The following is a 10,586-nucleotide window of genomic DNA, read 5'->3' on the forward strand; positions in this document are numbered from 1 at the left end:
GTTATTGTTGGATCTTGCTTCGGTTACTATTAGAATCTTGCTAACTCTCTGAAAAATTAGGAGAATTTGAGGGCTATGTCGAATATTATATTGTGTATCTAAAGTAATTCTATGGTGAGAACAAAGTTGTATAAAGATAAGTATTAATCTAGTACTTATGTTGAAATCTTATTGATTATGCATATACGTAAATCTAGATTATGAGAAAACATGTTCATTCTATGTATGGGAAGTTGACAATAATTGGAAGAGGCCCCTTCGCTAAACTGAGTAACATTAGCCAGAATAGTCTTGGCTTTTGTAGGCAAAAGAGTGGAACAGAGGAACAATTCCTAAGGATCTATTTAGAGAAGTTTAGCCTTAAATTAAAGAAAAAATGAATTTAAAAACTATATATATTTATTAATAATATTCTTGGAATTAAAAGAAGGAATGCAAAGACAGTTATAACTTCCAGAAACGTATTACACAAAGTAAATATTCAGTGAAATGTGTGCAAACTCTATACAAACTCTATACAGGGCTGCAAACTAAATTACTTACAATTATTCTTTTATAGTAAGAGCCAATGAGGAATATTGATGACAATTAAAAGGTGTAAAAGAATACGATGATTGCTAGATAAAAATGCCAAACTATTAAAATGCCCATCAATGCCATAACAAACTAATGTCCAAAGGCTATTACGATGGAACCTATAGTTACAAGGGCACATTAAGAGACAACATATCTATGTAAGTGGAGTTTACTTTATAACTCTCTGTGTAGTAATGGAGGTAGACGAGCCCTGTGAGTAAAAGGATATTATGAGGAAATTAGAAACCTGGCAGTTGCAAGCAGCCGTGACCTTTGATCTTGAATAAGGAACGAAATACTCACCTGTATCGAACAACTAGTAAAGGGAATTATTTTTAATTCTAATGGGAAACAAAACGACTAATATATATATAATCAACAATAAATTCATTTGAGGAACGAAGGTACATGTAGCAGAGAATCAATAGCCTTGTTGTGACTGAAAGGTCTATTCAATTAAATAATTGTTGTTACGAAACAAAAACCAAAGTTTCTTGTAAACCAGTGCACAAAAATTTAACATGATTAATTACCTAATACACATCAACAAAAGCCTTGTCAGCCCAAAAACTGGAAACAGAGGAAAAATATATGTGGAGTCGAGAGTAGAAAATTCTCACCTGTGCGGGGGTTTGGAAAGAACATTCATCTGGGTAGGGGCTGCAACTTGAATTGTTGATGAAGATAACAGGAAATTGCACCGTGTAGCACTGTCAACAAACAATGGCGGCAGTTCACCTGTCAGGCGGAATTATTAAACCAGGATAAGTACCCAGAAACAATCGAAACCCCTTTCCAAACGTTGCCCTGTACAATGTAACATGTTCAAATTTGGATGCAGGGAAGATGGCTAGGTGGTATAGGAAAATAATCACAAGAACCTTACTTGTGAGGTCGAGAGCCCAAACACTCGTGGTTGCAGAGCTCCGCTACCGAGAGTAACAATGAATTGTCAAGCGGTTCTCGGGCCAGAGGAAATCAGTTAACATTGTCCGGAAATGATGTTGAACCATTCGATGGAAACCCTAAGTATCCAAGGGTTGGCATGCCTCCAGGTGTTGTGATCGTGCATGAGTCCAAAAATTTTAGTGGGAGGATCCCAATGTGCGTGCAGTCACATGAAATGTGATACTGCAATCCTCGTGGTTTAATAACATTAATGAACCTTGGACAATGAACTAATTAACAAGGTCCCTTTTTATCACCGCATGGTTAAATATAATTCATTTGCTATACGATTATAATTTATTTTCTATACGTTTTGTACACATGTGCATATATATATCTATCTATATATATATATAATTCATTTGCTATACGATTATAATTTATTTTCTATAAGTTTTGTACACATGTGCACATATATATGTATGTATGGTTCAAAGTAGAAATTGTTTCTTTCTTTTACATTTCTATTAATCAAGATGGGTAATTTAGGTATAACTGAAGATGGGTGTTACCAGTGGTATCAGAGCTGAAAGGTTCACACTGTGGTCTCTTTAAGGGCAAAAGAGGTAAAGAATCCTATATGGAGCATATTACAGTAATTCCACTATGTGATTATGAGGATACTTAGGTATTACTGAAAATGGGTGTTACAAGTGGTATCAAAGCTGAAAGGTTCAACATTGTGGCTTGTTTAAGGGCAAAAGAGGTAAAGAATCCTATAAGGAGTATCTTATAGTAATTCCACTATGTGATTATTAGGATACTAATTGACTTAATAGGAAGATCACCCTTGGGCATATTTATTCTATTACTGACTTTAATAAGAGAAGTTTCCATAAGACTAAGCAAAAGAGTCTTAGTTGAGTCAAAAAGTCATGCTGGTATAACATGTATATTTGTAATAATTCTTCGTTTTTCTTACATTTTCATGTTATGAGAGTGTTCTCTCCTTGTTGTCTTTTGGGTGCACTACTAAGGAACTCCATGCAATAGGTCATTGGTTTGGTTACAATTCCCTAAAGGTGTTGAAGCTTGGATTTATGAATGGTAGAGGTCTCTCTATTCTGAAGTTTTGGCTTACAATTTTTTTTTACCTGTTCTGCAAGTTGGGCCAAGTTAATTATGAAGGAAAATATTGGTTGAAAACATGGCACATAAATTTCAATCCATTCATAGGAATTAGAAACTATGTCATTTTGATTTAGACTCCCAATGTGGTAAGACATTTTTGGTATGAACCATCCTTGAAGAGTATTGGAAATTACCTAAGAAAGTACTTGACAATTCAATCTCCTATGGAACATGTCTTTTAGATGGACCTTCGTAAAGAGCTTCCCCTGAAATTCAATAGTCTTACATAGGAGCAGATTTTTGAAATGTTACTTTCAGTTTCAATATTGTCATGAATATAAACTATTATGACCTCTCCATAACCCAACTACTAAGAAAGGAAAAAAGGTTTTGGGTTGCAAGGAGAAGGGGCTAGATTCAAAACGCTCTTGAGAAATTGTAAACAAAACATACGCTGCTGAAAATTGATGGAAATTTTAATAAGAGATGTAAAATTGGTCTTTTCTTTTTGAAGCATCGAAATTGGTGTAGCTCATATGTTTATATAATCATGTTAACAAAGGAACATGTGGGGAAAAATTAACCTAAGTAAGAACAATAAACACTAATTGTGAAATTCTGATAGAACACCTAGTAATGGGTTTATAGGGCTCATAGTTTGGTGGTATTATGGTGGGGAGAGTAATGGTTCAACATTGTTGCTAAATCATATCATGGACTCTGCTTGTCATACGAAATATGAAGACATTCAATATTTTGATTTTTATGTTGTACTTATGTGAAAAATAAGGCAATGATGGAATTTTGTTTAATGATATGTGAATGTTTCCTATTGGTGGCTGGAAAAAGAACAGTGAGGTGCAATCAAAGCCACCTCATTGAAAAGTATCACTATATTATCCTTATCCACAGAAACCCAAACTGGAAGTGACCACACCAATGCTCTCCAATGATAATCATGATCTTCTTTTGAATTATTTTCTTGAACATCTTTCATTTCTAAATAATAATTTCTCTGATTCAAAAGATACTTTTGTGGGGAGAAGATACTTTCTTTTCAAGATAGGCCTAGGAGGAATTGATTCATTTTCCTGTATTAATCCTTCTTCTTGAGTGATTGATAAAGGCCATCAAAAGAAATCACTACAATCTGACTGGTCTTCGTGTTATATTGAGAATGTCATAAATATGGAAGTCTCCTGTAGGATTTTACAAAGAGGTCATTAGGGTTCATTGTATAAGAAAATGTTTGGCAAATGGGTGCTCATGCCCAACCATAGGTATGAGTAGTTAAAGTCTAATATGACACACCATTTCTTATTTTCCTGTCTTGGTTGCTCTATGGAAGAAAGGGTTGACCTATAATGAGACAACCCTCTTTCTTTCTTAACCTACTTTTTAGACTGTTTTGGAGATGCTCTTAGAAATTGTTGTCATCAGATATTGAGTTTTCCTAGTCCTATTAATCTATTATGGTCATTAGTAGGCTTGATTATAAGTTCTTACCTTATTTATTAACAAGTAATGGAATTAATCTTTAGTTTCATCACTAATTGCATTGCAATGAACAAGATATTTATCCATATCTACCTCCATTCCAATAGAACCTGGAAGGCCTTATGTCTTTAGGCATGAATGCTTAACTTTGTCCCCAAGGATTGAATTCTTAATGCAAAGTATATTCTTTACTGAAATCAATATTCAAAACCCAATGGATAAGCACATAACATAATCAATGAAGCTCCTCATGCTTAACCTCAGTCATAGTAATTGAGAGTAAACTTTTATTTGTCCAATAGAATAGTGAATTCCAGTTTACATGATACCATGGGTATCTAGGGTTTAAGTGTTAGAGTTTGGTGCTAACTGTTGACTATAATGATGCTACCCAAACGACTTGTAGATTTCCTCTATATATCTCATCTAAGAAAGCTTGATTAATCTCCTAGATGAAGAGGGCAAGTTTCAACTTTTAAGGATAATATGTTAACGATATTTTATCTGTAGAGAGATCATTCTACACATATAAGGAGGACACTCAAAATCAATCCTATGGGGCTTTGACATGTAATATCTTACGAATAAAAAATGATTTGATATGGTAATACGGTTTGTTTGGTATATATATTTCCGATGCCTTTATTGTGCAGTGATCAAGATACTAATGCTGAGTAGGCTCCTAACTATGCCTCAACAATATACTGGATTTTGTTGGAAATCATACCCTGTTTAACTCAATCGCTTTGTGAATATTCTGGACATAACTAGAAGTTTGGATTTTCCTATTATTCTCTTACAAAATGTTAACGTGAATGCAATAATGTCATGTGTGACTTTTGGTGACTCAAGGGGGAAATGTTGAAGGCTCCGAGAATACTTTCTAAGATGCATTGAAACTATGTAATTCTTGACATATGCCTAAAGGAAAATGATTGGTGATCAATGTCAACATCCAATTGTATGGTTGCACATGCATAAGGTGACAAATCTTATCGAAATGTATTATGAAAGGCTAGAGATGATGCAAATGGGTAAGTTTGTTTTTCATAAAAAAAAAAATTATAATAAAAAGTAGTTAAGATAATTGTAATAGTAGCATGAAAATTTTGGGAAGGCAATGTAATTAACATTTATTTTAGAATCAAAGTGGAATACGCCAGCTTTATAATAAGCTAAGATGATGAAAACAAAATTGGTGCATGATAACATCCTAGAAGCTTGGTTTCAAGATACCATGAAGATAAGGTAAGGGACTCTTCCTTAATCTTAAAAAAACATGATTGCTATGGGACATATTGAAGAAATGTTGCAAAGGGACTCTTGACTTGTGCGCAAAGGGAAATAGCATAGTAGCCTAGGATGGGAATAACTAAGTTTAATTGAACAAGTAGACAACAAGATAGTTTCCTTTAACATAGCAAGAAGGAAATATTATCCCGTGTCTTTATTTATATATGACTAATGCATATGTAACGTTCAGGATTAAACTAAAAAACATAGTAATGCTACCCAGTACAAAACAAACATCAGTTGCAATCTATCATAAAAGAAAGTATGGATAATTATTCTAAAAGCCTTAATATCACTATGTGGATAGTGTAGATAAAGTGGTTTTTCCATGATCTAAAATTTATAGGTAGATGAAAGGATTGAGTCCTTTGAAATTATCATAGCTATTAAGTAAAAAGATTAATTATTCTTGTTAACGAACTATAATGAAGCTGCTGACTCTTATTGAATGCAATCCACTAACCCTTGTGATATTGTGAAGCATGTAGATAACCCTGGCTAGGGTACATAAATGAAAACTAATGATACTTGCAATACAATTTGAGATGGTTGTATATATATGTCTTTATTTTTATGGGGAATAATAGAAAACTAATGATAGGTTTGGTAATTGTGGATGTAAGTTGAAATACATGAAGAGTTCCATGTTGAAACCCTGCACCCCTAATTGGAGAGAAAATATGCTATGAAAGCAAGTTATCACCCAGGATGAACTGCAGCAAAGGCACTTTAGCCCAGAAAGGACAACATGGAAATATGGAAATTTCAAGTAGCTTGTTTTGAAGGGTTAGAACCAAACACTGAGGATAGTGTCTTGCTTGAGAGGGAGAAGATGTAACACTCTTTAGTGAAAAATAAATATTTAATTTAATTTATTGTAGTAACTTGGAAAACCATGGGATATATAGAAATCTTAGTGGGAAAATCTAAATAAAGTATTTTAATTTTATTTAAAAGTTAGTTGTGGCAAGCCATGGAGTTTAAGAGGAAAAGACCCTAGATGAAAATTTTCATTTATCAGACCAGTTAGATAGTTACTCCCATTCCGATAGATGAATCACCTCAGTTGGGAACAGAAGCGAAGAGGGGAGAGAGAGGAAAATACATTAGGCATCTGAAGAAGGGATACTGGGGTGTATTTGATTACTTGAATTCTGTTGAGGAAAGGAAAGGCACTTCTAGTGGGGTATTCTTGAGCTGGTGGGTGGCCAATGGAATCCCTAACACAGACTTGTGAGTTTGTGAGTTTCTAGGCTGCACTAGAGAGTCTTGATGCTTGAGAATAGACCCTGGTGGGTCACTGTAAACTATTGTTTTGGAAGTGAAAAGGCTCGGAGGGAGAAATGGATGTGATTTCCATTCTCATTGGTTGGGGGGGGTGGCCTTTCTCCTCTATAGATTTTCCTGGTAGCCTAAATTGATAGATAGATACTTTGTATTATTTGTGTTGTTAACCTTTCCTTCAGAACATAGGATATTGAAGTGTTTAGTAAATAATGTATACAAGAATAATGAATGAAACATTGTTAGTGTACTTCTCTTGATTATTGTTGGATCTTGCTTTATTTACTGTTAGAATCTTGCTTTGAATAAACTCTCTGAAAAATTAGGAGAATCTGAGGGTTGTGCAAAATATTATATTGTGTATCTAAAGTAATTATGTGGTGAGAACATAGTTGTATAAAGATAAGTATTGACCTAGTACTTATGTTGTAATCTTATTGTTCATGCATTTACGTAAATCTGGACTATGAGAAAACATGTTCATTCTATGTATGGGAAGTTGACAATAATTAACTGTACAAAAGAACTGATGGAAGATGTCAGTTCGCTAAACTGAGTAGCAGTGGCATAGAACAATCTTGGATTCTGTATGCAAAAGAGTGGAACAGAGGAGCAGGTCCTAAGGACACGTTCCTTTCAGGGAAGTTCTAGACTTAAATTAAAGAAAAATGAATTTAACTGAAAACTATTAATAAATATTAATAGTACTCTTGGAATTAAAAGAAGAAATTAAAAGACAATTATTGAACTTCTGGAAACATATTACACAAAGTAAATATTCAAGGTCGGTGTGAAAACTCTATATAGGGCATAAAACTAAATTACTTACATTCCAATATGATTAAAACAAATTAGATGTGTATGGATTTCATGTAGTAAATAAAATTACCAGTGAACATTTCAAGCGTGTAAATGCATACATGCAGTAAATAAACTTTACCAGTGAACAGTTTAAGCGTGTAAATGCATATGGTGTCACACCATAACGATAACAATAAAAGAAAATTAAATCTTAACAAAACATTACGCCGTGTAGCACTGTCAACAAACAATGGAGACGGTTCACCTGCGAGGTGGAATTATTAAACTAGGACAAGTACCCAGAAACAGTCGAAACCCCTTTCCAAACGTTGCTCTGTACAATGTAATAAGTTCAGATTTGGATGTAGGGAAGATGGATAGGTAGTATAGGTAAACAATCACAAGAACCTTACCTATGAGGTCGAGAGCCCAAACACTCATGGTTGCAAAGCTCTGCCACCGAGAGTAACAATGAACCATCAAGCGGGTCTCAGGCCAGAGGAAATCAATTACCATTATGCGGAAATGATGTTGAATTGTTTGATGGAAACCTTGAGCGTCCAAGGGACGACATGCCTCTTAACAAACCTGAAATACATTGAAATAATGTGCATTTATGATTACAAATTCCAACGCTGTAGTGTGGACATCTGTGAATCTGGGCATATATCTTTTGCAGAGCCACATCAAAGTATTGGTATTTTATGAATGTTAGTGTTTTCTATAGTTTGGATCCAGTTTCACTAGTCTAAATAAAACTTCACATGGTTGTGGACTCGTGGTCTCCTATCTTAACGCACATTTTATGATGATGTGAACAATGAATGCCCTATAGGTTTGTAGGTCTATGGGTGTAGATTGTATTTAATTGTGTTATGTTGTGGCATGAGAGTTAAAGTCCTTGATAGTTTAAATAATGAATTAATGCAAGTTTGTATGGCCAAAAATATGATGGGATAATCAATTAAAGAATATTGTGTGTACAATGTCATCATTATAAAATAAGGGTTGAACCAATCAAGTTTGAAATAAATATATTAAAACATTATTAAAAATAATAAAATTTAATCTCTAATGTTAAACTATGGAGAAAGGTGTGATTTTTTTTTGTCAAAGCAAATTAATAGATAGTCAAACAAAAAAATGAATACAATATATACTGCTTGCGACAAGTATAATAAAAAAAGAATGAGAATGGTCTTTTAATAAAAAAGGCAAAAAGGAAAATGCAGTTTAAGATTTAAAAATATGATAGGGAGATGATTTGGATGGTCGTAATCCTTCTTAACATGATTTGGTTTTATTTTCTGATTTAAACTTATATATATATATATATATATATATATATATATATATATATATATATGGGAGGGAGGAGAGATGGCTCGCGAGGGTTACGGTTAGGGTTTTTGGTCACTACAGGCTACAAAAGTTAACCATGGAAGGCCACCGGTAACCTGCTTGACGTTTTTACTGCCGCGTCTTCGTTTACCACCAACTCTCTGCTGCGCTTCTCTTACCTGGGGTTTTGACCTGCCGGGATTTCGGGGGGTTATTGTTGTTCCGTTACCAACCGTCTCTATCTACGGTCTGCTCCTGTTTCCCGGCAGTTCGGTCCAGGTCTTTGCATTTCTTCGTTTTTTTTTTTTTTTTTCCTGCAGTTTCGAGGTGTCCTTCGTTCCAAGGAGCAGCTGTCGACATGGATGACATTGATGTCGTGGACTATTCTGAAGACCCGCTGGAGGGGGTATCCATCTGGCGTTCCTCATTTCCCGCGTCGGTTGGACTGTATAGCTCTGGTTACTCTTTGGTGGAACTGTCACAGATGCATCCTGTGGTCCTGCCGAATGACCCACCTACCTGGCCATTGCTTTCTACCCCCCCGGCTTCCCCAGCTACCCTTGATTTCGTCTTCGACTGCCTAAACCCTAACCCTGGGTTACACCCCCTTGTAACAGGAGCACAGGCCTGGCTGATTACTCCTCCACCGGTGACCGTGGGTATTGCCGGTTTAAACCCTCAGGCCTCTTTTGCTCCTCCTTCTGGCAGTTTTACCACTGTCCCGCCTCTCGCCAGTACTTTACCTACCTCTGTTGACAACCTCAGCCCCTCCTCGTCAAACCCTAACCCTCCCCCTGTTTCTTCGGACCCTCTTCCGGGTTGGGTACAACATCCACCTCCTCCTCAGGGGACTAAGAAGAAGTACAAATGCTACAAATCAAAGGTGAACGACATCTTCCTAAGATTAGAAGAGGACATTCAGTGGGGAGAGACTATGGATTTTGCTGACAGGGTCTTGGTCGATCGCATCAGGGGCCGAAACTACACGACCGCCCATTTGAAGACCTGGGCAGCGGAGGTTTGGGGTCACCATCTGGTGGACATCCCCTTTGTACAGACTTTTGTGAGGGGATGGTTCGCATTGAGATTCGCTTGTGCCGATCACACAAATTGGGTCTTATCCTCCTACTGGCATTTTGAACACGCCTTGGTTCTTTTGAAACGCTGGATGCCTCTTTTTGATCCAGAGACTGAGCAAATTGGCATAGGACCAATGTGGATTTGGCTCCCGGGTCTCCCATTACAGTACTGGTCTGAAGACATCTTCAGGCAGATTGGAAACGCTATTGGCACCTACATGGAATACGATAAGTCCTATCTACTCACGGGTATGATGGCATATGCTCGTATCCTAATAAACCTCGACACTCGAGGAGGCTTACAGGAGTACATCACTATACAGTGGAGGGACACATCCCGCAAGCAGATCATTGACTATGAAGGCATCCCGTATCGCTGCCGCAGATGCCACAAAGTAGGGCACTTGTACAAGGATTTCCCTCTCTTGCATAAGAACAGGGGTACTGATAAGAGATTGGAGACTGAGCAGACCTGTGGAAACCCTACTCGGCGGGTTGTAGACACTGAACCAGATAATATTGATAAAGATGCAGGGGACCCCCGGGGAACACCTGATAAAGAGGCATCTGACAAGCGTCCTGCTGATACAATCCCTCCCTCGCCTCCTCCTCCAACATGCTCCGGTCCAACGAAGGAGATCATCTCGACATCGGGTATGTTATTTTCATCTTCCCCTCTCACTTCTCCTGTATCTG

General features: G+C 36.5%; 1 long non-coding RNA gene across 1 annotated transcript; it reads right to left on the minus strand.

The window, feature by feature from the left end:
* Nucleotides 1-576: 576 nt before the first annotated feature.
* On the minus strand, nt 577-1,567 carry LOC149157603 (uncharacterized). The gene is made up of 3 exons (XR_016261483.1): nt 1,463-1,567; nt 1,197-1,314; nt 577-879 (listed from the first exon to the last, which is right to left on the minus strand). It is a non-coding gene; the product is annotated as an uncharacterized LOC149157603 (long non-coding RNA).
* Nucleotides 1,568-10,586: the final 9,019 nt, after the last annotated feature.

Source organism: Pinus tabuliformis, chromosome 5_2, assembly GCF_031772625.1.
Source record: "Pinus tabuliformis cultivar Carrire ecotype Pingquan chromosome 5_2, CPIR1, whole genome shotgun sequence".
Lineage (NCBI taxonomy): Eukaryota > Viridiplantae > Streptophyta > Pinopsida > Pinales > Pinaceae > Pinus > Pinus tabuliformis.